We start from the raw sequence: 23,107 nt of genomic DNA, 5'->3' as shown, positions 1-23,107 counted from the left end.
CTGTATCCCACCAGGCTCCTCTGTCCATGGGATTCTCCAGGCAAGAATACTGGAGTGGGTTGCTATTTCCTTCTCCAGGGGATCTTCCCCACCCAGGAATCGAACCCCGGTCTCCTGCCTTGCAGGCAGATTCTTGACCGACTGAACTATGAGTATAGGGTCAGTTCATGATGCCAGGCTGGGAATCACAAGTGAATTTCCCATTTTTTTTAAATGAAAACATGTTTAATTTATAAAAGTTACCTTGCAGATACGGAATATGTTTATGCTAAGAGTAAGGAACCACTAAAAAGTCAGTTCTTTCTTAAATATTCTAGCTAACAACTGCATTTTCTACTCATGCTCTTCAGTTACCCAGAAAAGGAGAAAGGAGCTGTGGATTTGGTAGGAAAAGAAGGATTGATTAAGGAGGATTTTTTAATATCTTGCATACCCTGAAAATTGTATGTCAAACAATATCTTAATGACTTTGATTATATTCGAATCTTTAGGTAAAGGACTCTCAACAGTGGGGGACAACTTCAAGTACAATTAATCAGTGGTTAGTGGAGTAATTCTGCTTGTATTTTTCTATTATATATCCATGGTCATTGTATTTACTGAGATTTCTGAATGGCTGTGGTGACCTGGATATTGTGCTAGGTCAGAAACTTTGTACAAAGTCAGCTTATCCTCCATAACATTTAATCTTTCTCCTTACTAGCCCAGCTCTGCTTTCCCCAGAATTTTCCACTGATTTTACACCCACCCTGCTGGATCCTCAGATGCCTGAAGGCTTCTCTGTAGTGGTGCTTTTGTATGTTTCAGTTAAGCTCTTAAATCTTAGGCAAAATGGCAAGGAGAGGGCCAGGATTCCTCTCTCCAGAAGGTCACTCCAATGTTACTTTTGATTCCTGGAGGGTAAATATGACTCCTTTCCGTATCTGAAACCAATCAAGAGCACATTCTTGGAGGAAAATCCAACTCCTCCTCTTTGCCTGTTCTCTAGTCTCAACTGACTCTCAGACTATGTTCTTTAAAAAAAAAATGTTGAAGCCTATTTATTTGAGAGATCTTGTTTTTTCTACTAATTATATAGCTCACCATATATTATCATTCACACCAACCATCATGATCATAACATCTTTGCAAAGAAAAATATATACGTGCAGTATTTTATTAAAACAACATTTTACTTAAGAATGAAGTCTTGTTGATTACTATATTTTAGAGGTAATGTGATCTGAAGCTTCTAATTCTGGTTCAGCTAAATTTCCAGCTCTTTCTCTATTTCCCCAAACAAATAATTTGGTTTCTGTGTACTTACATTTTCTTTTTGGAAAAGGAAGCTGTTTTGTCTTGGGTTGGGCCAGAAGTCCCAGTAGGGCTACAGAGACTTGTAAAGTGTCAACAAGAGCACAGGCAGAGTTGAGCATATGAACATAGGCACAATATCATTGGCCAAGATGGAACATTAGTTACCAGACCACAGCACAGCACGAGTTGCTTTATGGGGTCAAACTGCAACTTGAGAGCAGACAGGCAGGATCATTACCAAACTAAGCAATCAGGGAATGTAAGTCGTAGTAGCAGAATAAGGCTGAGCTGACTTGGGAGTTCTCCAGTGGCTCAGTGATTAGGACTCTGGCACAGGTTCCATCCCTGGTCTGGGAACTAAGATCCCACACACTGTGCAGCGTTGCCAAAAGGATTTAAAAAAAAAAAAAAAAAGACTAAACAGACTATGGAATCCAATATCCTAATGTCAGCAAGGTTTTTGGTTACAGTTAAAGAAAGTCTGAACAGAGCAAGTCATAGCAGCAAAGGATGCTCAGAGATACTGAAAGTGTCGCTCCAGGCTTTATTTCATCCTGGGTGCAGGGTCCCAACCTCCAAAAGCCTTGACTCACCAGCATAACTCTGGATCTACTGAGAGTGAGACCTGATCATTCACTTCAGAATGCTGGGGATTTCCCTGGTGGTCCAGTGGTTAAGAGTCCACCCACCAATGCAGGGGACATGGATCCCGGGTTTGGGAAGATACCGCAGGCCTTGAGGCAACCAAGCCAATGAACCACAATTACTGAGCCCACACTCTAGAGCCTGTGAGCTGCAACTGTTGAGCCCGAGCAGTGCAATTAGAAAGTAGTCCCCACTCACCTCAACTAGAGAAAGCCTGAGCACAGTAGCAGAAAATTAAGAAAAGAAAAAGAAGAACTTTGGGATGTGAATCTTTAGGGAAAGTTGAGTCCTCCTATGGAATTTGATTTCTCTAGGGTTGTTGGGGGGGTAAGCACCAGGACCCTCTGAGATGCTAATGGTCTCATCAGGGGAGAAGAGAAATGGTCTTGTTCAGTTTGAATTGAACCCCACTGCTTGGGCATGGCCCCCATCCTGGACGGTTTATTTGCCCTCAAGGACTAAAGCCAGATTCTTTGCAATAGAACTCTGGCAGAAAGTAAACAACGCCCCTGCCTCCGGTAGTTGGTCAGGTTGATAAAGACACATAATAAAAGATGAAATTGGTGCTTAATATATGCCAGGCTCTGTTTTTATTTATACATTATACATTTTATTTATACAATGAACTCTCTTAATTCTCCCAATGTCTCTGTAAGGTGGGTGTTAGAATTTATCCTCATATTACACATGAAAAGGCACAGAGGCGTTAGGGAGCTGGTCCAGAATGGAGGAGCCAGCTTAAGAACCAGGCAGTCTGACTCCAGAGTTCATCCTCTCTCCTCTACTCCACGGATGCCAGTAAGACTAGTGGCTGCATCAAATCATCCTTCAGATACCAGACACAACTCTTAACACAGACCACAGAGATTTTGATTTCTTGTGGCCAAAGGACATTATAAAACTTAGAGTGATCCTCCCAGTGAGCTAGTACTGGTTTCTAAGTATGAAGATACCATTTTTCAAAGTTCATTTCATAAATTCACTATTGAAACAGTCATAACCATGTTAACAGCAGTGTCTAAAACAACCTTAGCTCTTTCTTTTCTTACTTCTAAGAAAGAGCTTAAGGCAATTCCCTGGCAATCCAGTGGTTAGGACTCCTCACTCTCACTGCTGAGGGCTCGGGTTTGACCCCTGGTCAGGTAACTGAAATCCCACAAGTCATGCAGCGTGGAAAACAAAAAAAAGCAAGAGCCTAAAAATCATGCTGAGCCTCTGGGTCAGAAACTAACTTACTATCTACAATCAAGATAGCACAAGAAGAGAGAATTACCCCTAAGAACTTTTGGTATAGATCTATATAAAAGGGTAGAAAGTAAAAAAATGCTGTGGAAGATTTTTAGGTCAGAGATTCCACCAATGCAGGACTGCTATCTTTCACTGGGACAGGCAAAGTCTAGAAATGGACAGCCCTAAAGGCTAAGAGGGCCTCCCTGGTGACTCAGATGGTAAAGTATCTGCATGCAGTGCAGGAGACTCGGGTTCAATTCCTGGGTGGGGAAGATCCCCTGGAGGAGGGCATGGCAACCTGCTCCAGTATTCTTGCTTGGAGAATCCCATGGACAGAGGAGCCTGGCAGGCTACAATCCATGTGGTCTCAAAGAGTTGGACATGACTGAGCAGCTAACACAAAGACTAAGAACTCGTGATGGGTAAAGCTGAGAAGTGTGTCAGCCCATGATCAATTTGTAAAATAACCAATGTATTAGCACATTTTGATCACAGATCTGCTCCTCAAGTTACAGATATATGTTTACTTTATAAATGACTTGTGAATTCTCAGGATGGCAGTAAGTATAAATGAGCAACGATCATTTTATTCTTTTTCTTTCTTTCTTTTTTTTTAATTATGAAAGTATGATAACACATTTACAGGAGACTTGGAAAACACAGAACAAAGTTACATACAGTTCTGCTATACATTACAATTATTTTTTAAGTAGATAAATCAAGATTTTTAGTTGGAGTTTCAATAGAAAACTCTCAAAAATTAATAGAATGAATATACAGAAAAGTAGAAGGATATAGTAGGCTTGAAAAAGCACAATGAGCCAATTCAACATCATTAAGATTTATACAATTTTCACACAACAGTGAATAGGATACAAATTCTATTCAAGTTCCCATAGACTGTAAATTAGGAGACACTGGACCATATCCAGGGACATAAAATAAGACACAAAGATTTCATGGTCTGAAGGTATTGAAATCATAGAGTCTATTCTCTTATTACTGTAGAATTATGTTAGATCTACAGTATGCTAGATTTACATTAGAATTATTATTAATTATGTTAGAATTATGTTAAATCAATATCAAAAGATATTTGAAAATAATCCACAAGTTTGACCAATGACTGTTTTAAACCAAGGTCCACGTTATGTTATAACACAATTTGATAGATTGGTCTATCAGTCTTTTCATTTTGAGGAGATGGGTTTAAGGATGATACAAACACACACACATACCATATAATTGTATTCTTGGCCTAGGAAACCAGACCCATTAAGAAATGCAAATTCTGCTGCCTGAGCCAATGCTGCTTCACCATGGAGAGACCAAGGGCTTGAAGTTTTTGTTTCTGTTTTTTAACAAAATTTATAGTAGATTTAAAAAATTTATAGCAACTTTATTGAGATGTAGTTCACATACTATACAATTCACCCAAAGTGAACTAGTCCAGGGTTTTTAGCATATTCAGATAATTGTACAACCATCACCACAAATTGATTTTAGAACATTTTCTGTCACTCCATAAAGAAACCCCCCACTGGGACTTTCCTGGTGGTCCACTGGATAAGAATCTACCTGCCAATGCAGAAGACACAGGTTTGATCCCTGGTCTGGGAAGATTCCACATTCCACGGAGCAAGTCAGCCTATGTGCCACAACTACTGAGTCCAAACTTCTAGAACCCATGCTCCACAAGAGAAACCACCACAATGAGAAGTCCACACACCGCAATTAGAGAGTAGCCTACGCTCACTGCAACTACAGAAAGCCTACATGTAGCAATGAAGACTCAGCACAGCCAAAAATAAAATAAATAATAAAAAAAAAAGAAACCCCACACCCATTAGAAGTCACCTCCATCTCACTCCAACCTGCTCCACCCTCAGCCACCACTAATTTACTTTCTGTCTCACAGATCTGCCTGTTCTAGACATTTCATATGAATGGAATCACACAACATGTGACCTTTGGGGTCTGGCTTCTTTCACTTAGCATTATGTTTTCAAGGTTCATCTATGTTGTAACATGTATCAGTACTTCATTTCTTCTTATGGGCAAAGAATATTTCATTGTGTGGATAAATTCTGTTTATCCATTCCTTAGTTGATGGATATTTGGATTGATTATACTTTTTGGCTATTATGAACAATACTACTATGAATCTATGAACATCTGTGTACAGGTTTTTGTATAGATGTATGATCTCATTTCTCTTGGGTATATCCCTAGGAGTGGAACTTCCAGGTCAAATGGTAATTCTATATCTAACCTTTTAAGAAACTACCAGACTGTTTTCCCAAAGGTTTAGAAAGGAAAAGTTTTACAGTGTTCTTGGTTTTGCCATCTCTTTTGATTTCTTAGGATCATACCCTACATCAGAATTGTCTAATTATTTGCTTCGGGAGGGTTTCAAAGCAACATTGATCAGGTGATCAGATTTACATGATAAACCATCAGTGGGCACCTCCCACTTTTGTTGGTAATGATTTATTGTTCCAAGAGTATCTCTTTCGAAGACACACATGGATATTTGAAGTTCCAGTACTGATCAACTGACTAGTTGTTTGTAAACTGTCAAACTTCACTGAATTGTTTTCTGAAAATCATTACTTTAGCTGTTGAATTCTTAATGTTTATTGATTTGACTCTGCAGTAATTGACAAACTAAGACAGATGCCTTTAAGGCACCTATGTGTAAATAAACTGCCACAATATCATTTGTATCCAGAAGTTTTTCAAAAGCCTCTTGAGAATGAAAAACACTCTGTCCAAAGAGCCTTCTGATGATGTTATCAAGGAAAGAACTGATTAGAAATGATATGATGAAGCAAGTCAATATAAGTCACTTCCATTAGGGAACCAAGAACCTAATCCATCTGGAAGAGAAATCAGCAGTCATATAGTCCAATGATGGGCAACCCAAAGTCCATGATCTAATTTTAGAGCGAAAGGTAAAAAAGCTGCCTCTGGGTTGCTGGCTTCTTCATAAAAAGAAAAAAAATTTAGAATGTTTCTTTTTCCTGAATTGGCCTTTATTTTTTTTAAGGTGTTCACTATTAATTCTATTCAAAAAATATTTTTTTCATTTCATTGATACAGAAATGAAGGTCTAGAGAAGTAAAGCAGCTCTTTTAAGTCACATGAATAACCTCTCCTCAGGTCTCCTGCTTCTTAGCAGAGAACAATCTCCCCTTTGCCTGACTCCAGCATTTACCTGAGCAGCGAGGTCAACAGGCAGCAGTTGCCACAGAAGTGAAAGACACAAGTGACTAGTAGAGCCAGTTTATTTGAACCAGGACCAGGGTCTGTTAAGCAAATTAAGCACAGCTATTGAATAACTGTGTTCAAGGTAGCCTGTTCCTAATTAAGTTATGTGCTCCTCTCTTTCTTCGCTTTCATAAATCTTTCCAGGGCAGGAGTGTAACTACAACAAGAAACGACTTGATGTTTTTATGGGCATTTTTTAGCATGAGGGTAGTTTTCCAGTCAGCAACTTTTCAGTGCTTTCTTTTCTGCCGTCTTCTGGCTTTCTTCTTTTGATATTCACATTCCATGGTTATTGCCTTCCGCTCAGCTCAACTGCACTTCAATGTTTGATGGCTAACCGGATTTCTCTCATTCTGCACCATTACGGAATTGGGGATTTCAGTTGTTTGGGTTTTTTTTAACTTTTATTTTGTTTATTTGGCTGCGCCAGGTCTTAGTTGTGGCATGAGGGGTCTTCATCTTAGTTGCAGCATGTGGAATCTAGTTTCCTGACCAGGGATCGAACCCAAGCCTCCTCTGTTGGGAGCATGGAGTCTTAGCCACTGAACCACCAGAGAAGTCCAGGGAATTCCAGTCTTTGAGAGCTGCAATTCTTCTCTCCCAACCAAAGAGAATGAAAATCTGATTCCTTTTCTTCCATGATAAAACTTTTTGGACTCTAGCTGTGGCATGCCACCAGAATGCCATCTTTTCACCTCTGTCTTTCCCTCCAGTCTCCTCCTTCAACCCCAGCCCATCAGCAACCCTGCCACTGATTCCTACTTGATCTCCCTAATACTGAACTCAAGGAAGCCTTTGGACAAGTATGAATAGGCTTAACTAATAGCCCAAGTGGCATAAATTATGTTACCAACTGGGGTTCTTCGCCTTCCCCAATCAATAGAAATTGACTAGAGGCTGGACAAGAAATGTAGGCAAGGCTACATTGGGGCCCCTGCTGCAGCAATGGGGGAGCAAAAACAAGCAACAGTTTCACTTCCTTGTTTCCCAAGGAGGGGTGAGCTTGTTCCTTATAAGGAATGACGGTAGGGGTGCATCCAGGGGTTGGGCTGGCAGGGTGGCTTAGGTGGCTTGCCCACCCCTTTGGTGATATTGAGTGCAGGGGACATGAGCAGTACCCTGGTTTTGATCCTGACAATTTGTTTTTGCTCCCAGCTTCTCAGAATTGGCAGTTGGGATTTTTGGTCTTTTTGTAGCTTTTATTTATTTATTTTTGGCTGCTTTGGGTCTTCGTGTGGTGAGTGGGCTTCTCTCTAGATGTGGTCTGTAGTTGCAGCGCATGGGCTTAGTTGCCCTATGGCATGTGGAATCTCAGTTCTCCGACTAGGGATTGAACCCGCATCCCCTGCATTGGAAGGCAGATTCTTAACCACTGGATAACCAGGGAAGTCCCTTTCTGTGTCTTTGGTATCTTGTTGTCCAGAATTTGCCCCAACTACACAGGCATGCCTCTATTTTTATTCTTTTAAAGTTTCCTTGTATTCTACTACTCAGAGAGACGTTTGTCCAGGTGCAAGCGCTGTAGCACTGCAACAAAGGGCCCCAGGTCTCAGCCTGGCTCAATGTCTTTTTTTTTTATATATAATTTTATTTATTTATGGCTGTGCTGGGTCTTCATTGCTGCTTTGGCTGTGAGCAGGGGCTACTCTCTACTTGCGGTGCATGGGCTTCTCATTGTGGTGGCTTCTCTTGTTGCAGAGTTCTAGGGTTCACAGGCTTCAGTAGTTGCAATGCGTGGGCTCCATAGTGGTGGTTCACAGGCTCCAGAGCACAGTCACAGTAGTTGTGGCACATGGGCCCGCTTGCTCTTCCACATGTGGGATCTTCCCAGACCAGGGATTGAACCTGTTTCTCTGGCACTGGTAGGCAGATTCTTCACCACTGAGCCACCAGGGAAGCCCTGTCTCAATGTCGTTAGACTACCAATGCTCTCCTTACCAGTCCATCTTGCCCTCCATACAATGACTGCAATGAAATGACAAAAGCATCATGTCTCCTTCCAGACCACAGAGAAACCACCATGGACACCATGTCAGAGACTCCAATGGGCTCCTTTGCTCTGGAAGAGCCTCAGGGGAGGCCCTCACTGTTGACAGGCATCAGAGCTGATTCAGGAAAGGCTGACGCAGCAGCTCCAGGCTTTGATTTGCTCCTCAAGTTTTGTCAGCAGGCTTGCTACTCACAGTGGCCGCCAAACTGTTATCTCCAGAACTCTGCCCTTTCTCATTTCCTACCTACAAAGCTCCACACAGCTGCATGATATGCTTCTAAGAAATTCCAAAGGGCAGGTGACCCCAAATATAATAACTGTCAAACCAGTGAGTTAATTTCTCAAGTTGAGGGTTGGCTGAACTCAACTCGTTTTTAAGAAAAATAGAAGGGGACTTCCCTGGTGGTCCAGTGGTTGAAGTTATGAGCTTCCTCTACAGGAGGCACAGACTCCCTGGTTGGGAAACTAAGATGCTGCATGGTACAGCCACAAAAAAGAAAAAGAAAAGACCTGAGGAGGATTCCGCCACTTAGGGCTCTCTCACCTAAAAGAGCTCAAAGTTTCCAAGTCGTTACAGGTTTTCTTGGGGGAATTCCAATAATACTCAATCCTTGAGGAAGATTAACTGAGGAGCGGATTTGAGGAAGAATAAGAAAGTGTTGGAGAAGAGCTGAATGAGAGGAAGAGTCAGGAATGAAAACAAGTTTTATTTTGGGCTGAGCCAGCTGGGAAGCCAAGGGCAGAGTAGATGAAGTTGGAATGTTCCATTCTTTACAGAGATAGGGGAGAGTCTCATATTGTTGCCCAAATACCATCATGTCCACGCGAAATATCTAATCAACCAACAATTCTCCACTGGGTGCCATTTTGCCTCCCAGGTGACGTTTAATGGTGCCTGGATACATTTTTGGTTGTCAAAACTGGAAAGGGGAAAAAAAACTGGAGGGGATGCTACTAGTTTCTAGTGGGTAAAAGTCACATAAACTGTAAACACAACCCCCCTCTCCCCCCAACAAATAATTATCTTGCCCCAAATGTTAATAGCACGCCAGGATTGAGAAACCTTGTGACAAACAAGAAAGGGGGTGGCTCAATCACAGTTTATTCGAAAGAACTTTCCTCCAGCAGATGTTTTTCAACTCAATGTCAGGCCACCGCTGTGCCAAGGCGTCATTGTGGTGTACCAGGCAGCCCTTCTTTCAGTTCTCTCTGAGGTGAGAGATTTATCATTCTAAATTCTAAGACCTTTCCCTCCAGTAAGGTCAACTTGTGAAAGTAACAGGAGTTGTGGCATCCGGGTTCCTGCAAGTAAAACCACTCTTGACTCCAGGATTTTTCTCGAGACCCTGAAGCTGAATGTCTTTCTAGGGATCCACAGATGTGGACATGATTAAACACAGGATAAAATGTGTAGACAGGTTGAGGGGTAACAGGGTCAGGGTCTGGCAGAGGCGGGGTCCGACAGGAGGCCACCAATTGTAAGAGTTTAGGAGACCAACTGCCCCCCTCCACCCAAAGGTTCTAGATGTACTTATCATGTTGTTAAATCACCAGGGAGAGGAATGAGTAAAACAAAACACATTCTTCAATGAATAAACAAAGAACGTAGTTAAGACACACTGCACAACACTGGTGCTTAACTCTGCTGAACTAGGACTTGACTTCTTTGGAGAAGACAGAAGAAATGAAATTCGTCTTTGATGTCTCATCACTACAAAATTCAGTGTCCGATACTGTTGGTGCAGGCTCCTGTTGTAATTCCTGTGAACTGTTGATGAAAAAAAAGAATTCAAATTTGATTGTGTCTTACTGCCCAAGTTAAGACTGAGAAAGGAAAAATTCATTCCAGGCCAAATAGCCTTCAGATGATAAGGTAAGAATTCACTAGAAAAAAAATGACTTCTAAAATGATGTGTAAACTTTAATAATAGTTCATTCCAGCGGATGTGTTTCCTTGTTTACTAGTTGTTAAAAATTAATTCATACTCTAGATAAAATTATTTTAAAAAATACTTGATGTACCCCTGAACTTGCCACAAATATCTATCCATCTCCTTCCTATTTTTTTCCCCCTTCCTGTTTTCTCACAGCTCCATGCTGTTAGTTTCTTGCTATGACTGTCCAGTTTCCCATTCTGAACTCTTGCATTCCTATTTTTTTTTTTTTAAGTGTGAGTCTACTGTAGGCCTGACTTTGTAAAAGTAATTGAAGAAGTAATGTTATTTTGATAAATATTTATTTGGCATCTCTGATACATTCTGGCCTCTGAAATCTAATTTCCTTTTCCCTCCCCATTAAAAAAAAAATATCCCCACCACTTGGCTGGTTATTGGTGAGCTCTCAGCAAGATCTGAGGGTTGATGTGCCAGGGGTCTGATTCCAAACAAGTTTTTTTTTTTTTTTTTTTTGCCATGCCATGCAGCCTGCAGGATCTTAGGCCCGAACCCAAGCCCCCTGCAATGGAAGCACAGAGTGCTAAGTACAGGACCAACAGGGAAGTTCCTCCAAACAGGTTTTAAAACCCAGCATGTCTTTTGAGCAAACTCCGAGAGATAACGAAGGACAGGGAAGCCTGGCATGCTGCAATCCATGGGGTCACGAAGAGTCGGACAACGACTTAGCAACTACACAACAAATGTCTTTTCTGCAACTTTTAGTGTCTCTAGATTCTAGAGCAAAGACTTCTGATGCCAGAGTTCATATTTTCCCAGGCTTTGGCAGATAACTGTGAAGATGTTTTGCTGCAAAACCAAGCCCACTGGTTGATTTATAATTATCCACTTTCTGTGCTCAAATAGCTGTCGAAAGGGTCAGGCCCCAGAAGATATTGCCATTACAACTTTACAGCAGTACACAACTTGCCAGTAATTCACAAGCAACTTGACAGCAGTCGTACCACCCTCAACTCTGAACAACATTTTCCTTTCCTCAAGATCTGCCTCCAAACTTTTTTGCCCAACACACATTTTACACAGTTGCAAACTTTCCATTTGGTGTTCTTTGTCACTTAAAATAATCTACACAGTCCCTAGAGCCAGCAGAGGCTACATTCCCATCCTTGAAAATTGTTGCCTGGTATTTCCTCATGTCACTATACCATAATTTGCCGAGCCATTCCCTTATTTGGCGTTTGGCTTATTTCCAATTCTTCACTCTTATAAATAGCAGCACACGAACATCTTTGCACAAATCATATTTTTTTTTCCCTTTTGGGTTATTTCCTTGGGGTATATTCCCCAAACTGGTAATACCGGGTTAAAGAGTTTGAAAAGTTTCATGGCAGTTGTTACTCACTGCCAGAATATTCTCTAGGCAGACTGTGGTATATTTAGGTTTTTCAGATGTTTAGTGTTTCCCATGAAGTACAATAAGGTTAACTTTTATCTTCTCTTATTCTTCCATAATCTTCAGTAGGGAAGGGAGTTACAAAATTTCAAAACAAAACAAAAATAAGGATGGAAGAACTCTGTATAGCCAGAGATGAGCTCTTTTAAGCTAACTTGATACAATGCTACCCCACAAGTGCTGGAGCAAAACAGCTGTATTCCAGGCAGAATATAAAATGACATTAAGGTTCTGGGAGGTCATGTCAGCTGAGGATAGCTGAGGCTGAGATAGTTTCAGGGAGAAATTAAAGCTGGCAAGTGGCAAGATCAGAAAGACTTGGTAAGGAGGGTGGGGAGAAAGGTGGAAAATAAAAAGAAAGAATGGTGCTCTCTTGTCATTGCTGCTTTTGGGGTGATGGCACCAGCAGAGAGAGAAATAAGCTGATTTTGTGCCTTTGAAATTCAGATTAATCACCATCTGTAGGTGACTTCTAAGGATTGTGAATGCTTGAGGACCTTGGTCTCCTTGGTTTAAGAATCAAAACCAAAATAAAACAAAAAAATAACCTACTGAATCATCCTTACCATCTGATTGCTCAAGCTAATAATAGTGATGATGATGGTGGTAGTGATGGTAATAATGATAATGATAAATGTAGTGATAGTGATTATGATGGTGGTGATGGTGATGTTGATGGTCATGGTGGTGATATGGTGGTGGTGATGGTAATGGTGGTGACAGTGAGGTGCCTATCACTTTTCTGAAGACTTTACACATTTAATTTGCTTCATCCTCCCAATACCCTTTGTGATCCCCAGTTTACAGATGAGGAGGCAGAATCAGAAAGCTAGGAAACTTCCTCAAGTTCACTGAGTGAGTAAGCCAGATTCAAATCCAAGCAATTGACCACCATACCTGGGCTCTGACCACTGTACCATACTGCCTAGGTACTACAATAGAAAAATAGCTCATGTATGGCTATGCAGTAGAATATATGCAATAGAATATCCAACTTTAGGGTCTTTAGAAAACTTCTGAATGTTAAAATTATTTCTGGTTCCTGTCTACTCATCTAAATTGAAACAATGTGCTATTCAAACATGTCTTGTTTAAATTTAAACTATCAGTGGGTCTGTGTGTATATATAGCAATATCAAATACAATTTTTAAGTGCCTAAGAAAAATGAAAGAAAATACACCAAACTGTCAACATTGACTATCTTTAGATGGTGGAATTATGGGTATTTTTTTCTTCTTTCCATGTTTCTATTTTTTCTCAATTGTTCTATACTAAGCAGGTGTTACCATTTTTCCCCACTCTTCATTTTGAAAAAAATTTTAAATAAAAAATAAAGTGCAATGAATTTCAATATACGCTTCATCTAAATCATCAACTTTTAACATTTTGTCTTATTTGCCTAGCACTCTCTCTCACTAGATACATATAGGTATAGATAGACACATTTCTTGTTTTTTTAATCATTTATTTAAGGGTAATTTGCAGACCTCAGAACTCCTTTGCTTTTAAGTACTTCACATAGCTTCTGATAACAAGGACATTCTCTTACACAACCACAGTCATATGCATTCCTTTTTCATCCAAAAGAACTTCAGTTTAACAAAAAACAAATAATTATAAATAAACTAAGGCAAACTAAACATATTCTGTTTTGATACCTTGCACTCCCTGTTATGACCTTTCCTTACTCTCGGAAGCTCACCTGCCCTGCCTTATCCTTATCCTCATGCTCATCCATGCCCCATCCCTGCCTGGGAAACTTCCAGAACACTTTTGACTTCCAGACATCGGTGAGTCCAAGTTTCCTGCCAGTGTTCTGAGTATCAATGGTATCAATCTTGGTATCAATCTATGCACTTCCTTCTCTGAAAGTCAATAGTTTGATTATTTAATTAACATAACACTTAGATTACTATTAAAGTTAATATTTTTATTTTGTTACTATAATAGAAATTTTAAAACTCTAAAGATTTTCAATTATTTTTTCCATAAAATGTCTTGTGGTTGCCACTTAGGTAGGAAGTGTCCATCTTTTTTTTAAATTGGTATTATTTTTATGTATTTATTTATTTATTGGCCACATTGGATGGCATGTGGGATCTTAATTCCCAGGCCAGGGATCCCTTGCATTGGCAGAGGGATAATATTTTTTCAACTAGAACAATTTATTCATTTAACAAGTATTTATTGAGCATCCACCATATCCCAGGCATTATTGGAACTAAACTATTAATACCTAGCACTTTTGAGCATTTATTATGGCCCTGGAACTTCACCTGGGATACCTGAATTAATTCTCACAACTATTACCATTCCCATTTTCCAGACAGGTAAACTGGGAAGTTAAGTAATTTGCTCAAGGTCCTGTAGCTCACTAGAATTCAGACCTAAACATTCACCTTCTGTCTAGAAGAGGCACCAGGCAATACTGCTGGGGGTGCCTTAAAGGGATTCTTGCCTTAGATAGGGTCCGTTGGGGTCAAGAGAGGGACCCAAAGGCAATTCCATTTTCCCAGCTTCTGGGCTCTAGCAGAGAAAATAGATAAAAGCAAGAAAAGTATGCCTCTGGGAGTGGGTAATTATTTCTGTAAAAACTGACAATTGTCTTGGCCTTAAATTAGCTTCTAGGATAGTCTTGGTCATTCTGCTCCTTCTGGCCTCTCCTCCTCTGTCTCCTGGGGTGGTTTGCTCATCCTCCTTCAGCCCAGTGTCCAACGTTTAAAGGACTCAAAACTGTCTCAGGCCTCTTTTGGCCTCCTGTCTGGTCCGAGGTTTAAATTACCACCTGTGCCATCTTCTGTTTACCCCTCCAGACGCCATCTCTGCCCTTTCTCCTCCCACTCTGGGCTCTGGAGGGGACCCTGGATGGACTACCTCAGGCTCCCTTTCCCTGTGCTTCTGTTTGGGTTGTTTTGTTTTGATTTTTAATTTTATCTCCTTTTGGCTGCACTGGGTCTTCATTGCTGCTCGCGGGCTTTCTCTAGTTGCAGAGAGTGGGGGCTACTCTTGGTCGCGGCGAATGGGCTTCTCACTGTGGTGGCTTCTCTTGCTTCAGTAATTGTGGGGCCTGGGCTCAGTTGCTCTGCAGCATGTGGAATCCTCCTGGACCAGGGATCGAACCTGTGTCCCCTGCATTGGCAGATTCCTATCCACTGGACCATCAGGGAAGTCCCCATTTGGATTTTGCAGGTGGGAGGTGTAAACAAGAGACCAGAGGGGAGGAGGTGGGCCAGGGGATCTATCCCTGAAGGCAGTGTGTCCCTATACCAAAGTCCACGGCTACTGTTAGGCTCCTCCCCTCTGCACACAGTTCTCTCTGACTTTCAGTAACATTTCAGGCCTGGAAGGGTTAATGGCTCCCCATTTGCAAGCCCCAGAACACTACTCTCTTTTGTAATAGATTTCCTTCAACTCGACCCACACTTTCATAAACAGCACCTTTCTTAAACTCTCCTCAAAGTAAACAGTTGGAACATACATCTGCTTCCTGCCGGACCTCTGCTTATCTCCTAGTGACTGTCAAATTAATTATCTCCTTCCAGAATAATCTCCACTGCTTTCTATTCAACTACTCACTTAAATTTCTCACAGTGCCTCACACTCAAAACACCCAAGCCTGGTATGGTGTGATAAAAAAAACATACGTGGTCTTTGTCCCTGGTTTTTGGCAGAGTTCCTAAAACCCTTGGAATTTCTAAGTGATAAGAGCAATAAAGTTGTCTTGAAATTCATAACAAATCCCTTTCAACCACACCCTAGTTTATGTTAATGAGGTGACTGTTGGTAAGGATGGGGTCTGCTTGCTAGGGGAACCACGTGATTAGAAGGTTGGAACTTTCAGTCCTGCCCTCCTGACCTCCCAGGAAGTAAAAGGGACTGGAGGTCAAATCAACTGCCAACAGGCAATGATGTAATCATTCATGCCTATGTAATGAAGCCTCCCTAAAAATCCAAAAGGATGGTCTTTGGAGAACTTCTGGGTTGGTGAACGCAGAGAGGTCTGGGGAGAGTGGGGTGTGTGGAAAGAGCATGAAAGTTCCATGACTTTTCCCCATGCCTTGCCCTTGGCATCTCTTCTGTCTGACTGTTTCTGAGTATACATCCTATTATAATAAATCGGTAATTTAGTAAGTAAAATGTTTCTCTGAGTTCTCTGAGCCACTTTAACGGATTAATAGAACCTAAGGAGGGATTAATAGAACCTAAGGAGTTAATAGAACCTCTGATCTGTAGCCAGTGGGTCAGAAGCACAGATGAAAACCTGGGCTTAAGTCTGTCCTCTGGGGACTTCCCTGGTCATTCAGTGGTTAAGACTCCACCTTCCAATGCAAGGCACGTGGGTTTGATCCCTGGTGCTGCCAATAAGACCTGGTGCAGCCAAAATAAACAAACTAATATTTAAATGTTAAAAAAAATAAATACTGGCCTCTGGGGAAGCCACAAAGCTCAGCCTCCCTCCCGGCTCCTCAAGAGAAAACTGGCCTCTGAACGGAGGGTCAGGGGGAGAACCGAACCCTTGTAGAACTGAAACTTTAAACCTCAAACTCCAGGTAGACGATGTCAGAACTGAGTTGAGTTGTAGGACACCCAGGCTGTGTCCCAGTGATTGCTTGTTGGATGTTTGGGGAAACACCCACTTACACACATTGACACTGGGTCCAGAACCCACATTCCTCTGGGTCTGTGCGCTACAGCCTGTTTCCTCCTGGCTTTTGCATAGCATTCTTCACAGAACACTCTTCCTCCACTTCCCACAGAAAATTCTTCCCCTTCAATATCACTTTCTCAAGGAAAGCATCCCTCACCCTGAGCCTAGATCAAGAGCCCCTGTTAATCCCATGCCTAGCCTGCCTTTACCCTTCCTCTCTAGCTAGTGTCAGCATGTGGCTTATTGAGCCACGTCTGTCTTCTCCACTGGACTCTAACCCCCGTGAGGGCAGTTTGCACCTGCTCTGAACACCACAGTAAAGCGACTTCAGGGCCTAACATGGAGAAGTCCTCTGAAAGTCTGTTGACTGATACATGAAAAATAGACAGCTATTTGTTGGGAAAATAGTTGGAAAAAAACAGCTAACAAATTATAGATTTAAGTAGCTTCAAGTTCCACAAGTGACTCAACGAAGAAACCATTCTTAGGCTCGCAGCTGAAAATTAGAAAGAGGCCAAAAACCCAAAGGACCGATTAGACGATGGAGAAACTTTGGCCTCTGGGTTCCCAGGAGAAGTTTACTTCCCAGTAAGTGGTGAACAAACTCTTGAAGCAGCTGATGCCAAGGAAGGCATGACTAAAAGACTTGCTGCTATTTTTCAAGATAGACTGATTCCCTAAGATCCCAGGGTGAGACAGAGTGTGGACTGAATCCTGTGCAACCCTGGGGCTTTCAGGTAGGACTTGATCTTTTTGTTGAAGGTCACAGACTTCTTGGTGGTGACCTCTTGGCTCAGCTTCTGTGACATTCCAGCTCCCTGTCCCCTTTAGGATGGTGTGAACATCATAAAAGCAGAAAAAACATCAACAAACACCACAATGATAACAGAACTCATTATTAGACAGTTGCACTTCGGTGGTTACATGTCTTAATACTATGGATGTCAATGTTTACCTTCCTCATCGCTGTATATATTTTTATTACTTTCTTGTGTTCCCTTTCCAGGATTATCTGACACTCTCCTAGGTTCACAGAAGTTTTTTCCCCCCTATATCTTCGCAAGTTTACAGTAATTTTCAGAACCAAGAGAAAAAATACTACTATCTCTGACCAGCCAAGATTAGGTTTCTGCACTGTAAATCACTTGATTCTGGACCAGGATATGGATCTGGTTGTTCTATCCAACCCAAGCTCCTCTTTTCTATTTAAACTTGACTTGCTACATCAATAGGTTGTACAAACTCATCCCTTGGAGTCTGATGTCTCTCACCATAATAGTGCATTCTGCAATTTTACTGAGCCAAATCCTACTGTCTCATCATATGAATGTATGAGTAGTATTGATCGGGTCTGTTTCAAGTATTAAAAATGTATATGTGCTTTATCACATCTCATTATGACTAACAGTGAGCTTTGGAGGTTTCCCCTGCAGAATATTTGGGTAATTCTTCATCTTAGAAAACTTTGGGGTTGATCCATTCTGAGACCTCCACACATATAATTTCTATTTATTGTGTGTGACCACTGATCTTGATCCATCTTTCCTGTTCTTGGTACAATTTCTAACTTTTTCCAGAACTATCTGTCTCCCATTAACTTCTTGTGGTCACACTTTGCTAACTAACTACACAGTAGAAAAATGTATAAGCCTACTAATTTAATTTTAAAAATCCATATTTGTTGACACTCCTCTATTAACTAAAGCTAACATATTCTGGTATATTTATCCTTTTAAGAAATTATATGTCAACTTCTTTGTCTTGAGATTTTCACACATTCAACTCATTTCAGCAATCATAATTGTTTTTTCTTTTTTGATGTCAAAACTGTTGCATTTTTGTCAATGGCTTCCTTATCCTTCTACCATTATCTGTCTGAAACCTTTGTTTTCTAGCCCTATTCTAAATTTTCCTTACTCCAAGATGCAGAGTCATCCTTCAAGAAGTCTCAGGTCATTTCAGTGAGAGTCGGGGGTTGGCAGAAGTGCACCTATTAATGGACTGCAGTCAGAAAAACATATTTCTGTTAAAGGTCATGAGTTCACAATGATTTTTCCAATTAAAATTACATTTTTTCTAATGCAAAATCTTTTATTTTACCTACAATATTTCTGTTTAAAGTTTGACTCCTTCACCCACAATATAATCGTACTTCCTTCTCTTTTTTTGTTCCTCATATACCTTGGCAACTACCAATCATGCCATCTCTTTGTTGACAATGTTGTCCATTGGGTTGGTCTCTTTGTTCTTGTTGACCAACCTGTCCTTTTCCCACAAACAGCAGTAAACTCACACACACACATGCACCCAGACTCATTGGCCAGGGCCAGCATTCTTCTTGGAAGCAGCCTCCTGAAGCCAGCCAGTCATTTAAGACAATGACTCCTTCTGGAGTAAAATCATAAGAGAGCTTCAGAGAACGTTTAGTTAACATTCTTTTTTGCTGAGTTGACATTTGAAAAGCTGCCATTTGTTCTCAAAGGGTATTTTAACTCAATCTTAAAAAATCATAGTTCTGGCTCTTCCTGATTATAAAAGTATCACACATAGGAATTACAAAGAAAACTGTTTCCCTAAGAAGTGTTGGCAACTATGGAAATTATTAAGATGACAATAAGAGTCACTCCAACCTTATTACCCAGAAATAACTCCTGCTAACATTTTGAAATAAGAAGTATGGAATGAAACTGAAAGAGCTGCTGAACTTTGGACAAATATTTCATCAGACTCATTAGAGATTTCTCTACAACTTCTTTTTTTAATATGAGAAATAATAAGAGTCGGTTGGGTTGTTATGCTTTTTTTATTATTATCTTCAACTTACAGAGTTGTAATGAAAAGTCGTCATTCTGATTTAAAAGTTTGTACTCCAGTATTCTTGCCTAGGAAATCCCACGGACAGAGGAGCCTGGAGGGCTACAGTCCATAAAGTCACAAAAGAGTTGGAACACGGCTTAGCAATTAAACAACAACAAAATGGATCAATAGACCTTAGAGGAAAATTCAAAACTGAAAAAGTTTGTCCTTTTATGAGAAAACATCTCCTGAGTTAAAACGCTCTTCCGATAAAAACAGCAGGACAAAAACTGTGGGGTCCAAAGGTCTCATAATTTCCCTAATTTTTTTCTTTTTTGTTTAGTATACTTTAGGTATCTTTAAATTAACTAATATCTCTTAATGAGTAACATTTGTTTTCAGGTAGTTAAACTTAGTTAACTGTCCCATAAAAATCAGAAGACTTCTCTGATGTCTACCTGGATAATTTCAAACCTATTTTTTAATTAAAAAAATAAAAAGTTTAAGGGACTTCCCTGGCATTCCAGTGATTAAGATCATGAGCAGGGGGCACAGGTTCAACCCCTGGTCAGGGAAATAAGATTCCACATGCCTTGAGGTGTGGCCAAACGAATACATGAATAAAACTTTAAGATCTAAGCTTACTTAGGTTCATTTTCCAAGAGAAAAGAATGGGGGAAGCTGAGCTCTAGGCACAATATCCAGGACTGTGTGCGCTATGTCACTTCAGTCCTGTCCAACTCTTTGTGACCCTAGGGACCGTAGCCCACCAGGTTTCTCTGTCCATGGGATTCTCCAGACAAGAGCAGTGGAGTGGGTTGCCACGCCCTCCTCCAGGGGATTTCCCCGATCCAGGGATCGAACCTGCGTCTCTTAGGTCTCCTGCAACGGCAGGCTCTAAACAGCATGTGGGTTCTTTACACTACTGCCAGAGCTCCCCAAGTGCCCCTGCTGTCCTGACGCCTCCCTGGGGGACCCCCTAACTCAGCCACAGCACTGAAGGGTACAGCGAGTGGCCCCCAGGATTCTGCTCCTGTCCCTCTTGGATCGACACCATCCTTCAAGGCCAGGAGTGGCCCTTTATCCCTCTTTCTCCCTCACTCCCATATCCAGGTGGTCGGGAAATCCCAAGGGCTCTCTAACTTTTGAAGTGTATCCGGAATCCACCTCTTCCCTCTGCAGGAGGAATGGGAAGAAGCAAGGGGGTCTGTCAGGGGGCTGATGCTGTCGTCCAGGTCAGAGAAGATAGCATCAGCCCCCTGACAGACCCCCTTGCTTCTTGGCATACCTCCTGCAGTCTTTTTTCATCAGAACAGCCATAGTGATTTTTAGGGGGGTGTGAGCTGCACGGGGTCTTCACTGCCGCCTGCAGGGGCTTCTCTGTAGTTTCAGTGCTCTGACTTTTTTCTAGTTGAGGCACGCAGGCTTAGTTACCCTGCAGCATGTGGGATCTTATTAACAGTTCCCCAGTCAGGGATGGAACCTGAGTCCCCTGCGTTGGAAGGTGGATTCTCAACCACTGGACCACCAGATAAGTACCAATAGTGATTATTTTAAAATGAGAGTCAGATTCTGGGCCTTTGTGCTTAAGATGCTTCAGTGGGTGGGATGTCATTCAGAGTAAGAACTGCACTTCTCCTGGGTTGGTGGCAGTCGCGGGGGGAGGCGGTGGGGGACAAGGGCCCTTATCTTGTTCCTCTGCTTCCCCCACAGTCGGGAGGGAGGCGGTGAGGGACAAGGACCCTTATCTTGTTCCTCTGCTTCCCCTACCACCCCCACTCCTGCCACTGTGGCTCCGTGCAGTCTCTGGAGCAGACCAGGCACACTCCAGCCTGAGGGCTTGGTGCCAACTCCTCCCCCACCCCCATGCCCTACCCTCAGATACCTGCCTGCCTGATGCTCTCATCTCTGTCGAATCTTTGCCTGAATCTCATCTTCTCGACAAAGCCTTCCATGACCACCCGGTTTAAAATTTCCATTCCATACTTTCCTCTCCCCTTCTCACCCTCTGCATTCCCAATCCTTCTCTTTCCTGCTCCCTTTCTTTTGTTTTCTCTGACTGATTAGATTCATTGTTTCTGATGTGTCTGCATTACTAAAAGATAAGCTCTACTAGGACAGGAACTGTTTTGTTCACTGGTGTATCCCAAGCACCTAGAATAATGCCTGCACACAAAGGCACTCAGTAAATACTTGTTGAAAATGCTCAGGGCTCATGCCATAGCAATTGGTAAATAATTTGAATATATCACCAAAAAAGATCCTGTGAAACTAGCCTATAAAAAGCAGTCAAAGGAAAAAGAAACAACGAAGTACATCGGGGGAAACACTTGTGGTTAGCAACTATTATAAATCTAAAATGATGGTTCACAAAATTAGAGCATCCATCAGTCCCCCTGTCCCCACTCCCACCCCGAATTACCTGGCTGAAGGAGGCATGGCCTTCGTGGTCTAGAAAATACTGCTCCTTCTGCTTCTTCGTTTCTCAGGATCATTTATAAACTATATCCTGCTTTATTTTCAGTCCGTGACTTTCTTGAACAGTGTGTCTCTGGGATTTTTTTTTAGATGTTTCCAATCAGCTCTTGGAAGATTTCATGGTTCATTGTCATGTCAAGCAGCTTTTCTTTCCTTGCAGTTCTCAGTTTCAATTTCTTACATCCTATGTTTTCCTCTTTCTCGAATTCTTCTCTTGTTTGGCTGGAGTTGGTCCAACATACCAAAGCAAATATTGTTTGTTTGTTCCAGAAAGGGAACACAAGCAGTAACCTTTCTGAGTTCCTGTCTGTTGAACAGTATCCCCGTTGTGTTCAGGTCTAGAATCTTGACAAGTTTATATTCCAGGTGATTACTGACGCCATCAGAGGCCAGTCTGCAGCCACAACTTTCTGCACACGTTACCCAGGCTCCCTCTGTATTCTCAGAGGCTCCTTTCTCACTGTGGCTGTGAAATCACATCGAAATAGTTGAAGCAAGCTCTCCAAGATGGATATATTCTACACTTGTCAGAAGTAGTGAGCAACATGAGTGTGTGTCCATTAGTTTATATTATATTATGAGTTCATTAGCCTATCTTCCCATAAAAGCCTGCTGTGAAGGATTTTATAAAAATAGGTCTTACAAAGCAAATTAGCTTAGAGCAAAGGTAACTGAAATAGCCAGAAATACAAAACGTTGCTGTTGTTTTTTGTCAATAATCAAGATGTGAAGGGGACCTCCTTGGTGGTCCAGTGGCTAAGACTCTGCAGTCCCAATGCAGGGGGCCCAGGTTGGACCATTGCCTGATCCCTGGTTGGGGAACTAGATCCCACATGCCACAAAAAGACCCAGTGCAACTAAATAAATATAAATAAATATCTTTTTTTAAAAAGACATGAAAAGGGTTGTAGGGAGTCAAGAAGGTGAAAAAAAATGAGTTAAAGATGCAGAATATCAGGAAGACTGAGAAAATTTGAGAGATAACCATTTGAGAGGTACCATTCAAGCCTCAGCTTTTAAAAAGATGAAAAAAAGAAAAAATATTCCTTGTTGTCTTGTGGTAACCCTTGATAGCGTCAGTATAGAGGAATTCAGAGCCGGGGGGGCCCCTGGGAAATGGGAATAACGAATGCTGTTTTCTTTTCTTGTGTGTTTGTTATGTAAATTAAGTCATTTATTATCGGCTAGCCATGTTTCAGATGGTGAAAATTCTACTGGCCTTTGTATATGCCTCCAGTTGTCTCGTGGCAGACGTGATTGTGACTGCAGATGTGGGCTTGGAGGCACCAACAGCTACCATTTTCATGTAGGAACCACAGTGCCACATCGCCACAACTCAGCTCTTCATTTCAGTTTCCTCTCCAGCAGGAGCGAGTGTGCTTGGTGTGCTGGCTGATGGTGATTTTCT

General features: G+C 41.5%; 1 long non-coding RNA gene across 1 annotated transcript; it reads right to left on the bottom strand.

Moving 5' to 3' along the window:
- Nucleotides 1-9,118: 9,118 nt before the first annotated feature.
- On the bottom strand, nucleotides 9,119-22,302 carry LOC145541307 (uncharacterized). The gene is made up of 2 exons (XR_014078925.1): nucleotides 21,644-22,302; nucleotides 9,119-10,199 (listed from the first exon to the last, which is right to left on the bottom strand). It is a non-coding gene; the product is annotated as an uncharacterized LOC145541307 (long non-coding RNA).
- Nucleotides 22,303-23,107: the final 805 nt, after the last annotated feature.

This window comes from Giraffa tippelskirchi, chromosome 3 (genome assembly GCF_054371585.1).
Source record: "Giraffa tippelskirchi isolate mGirTip1 chromosome 3, T2T-mGirTip1v1.2.pri, whole genome shotgun sequence".
NCBI classification, from domain to species: domain Eukaryota; kingdom Metazoa; phylum Chordata; class Mammalia; order Artiodactyla; family Giraffidae; genus Giraffa; species Giraffa tippelskirchi.
Note: the sequence above shows the minus strand (reverse complement) of the source record. Positions and strands in the feature narration are given on the sequence as shown.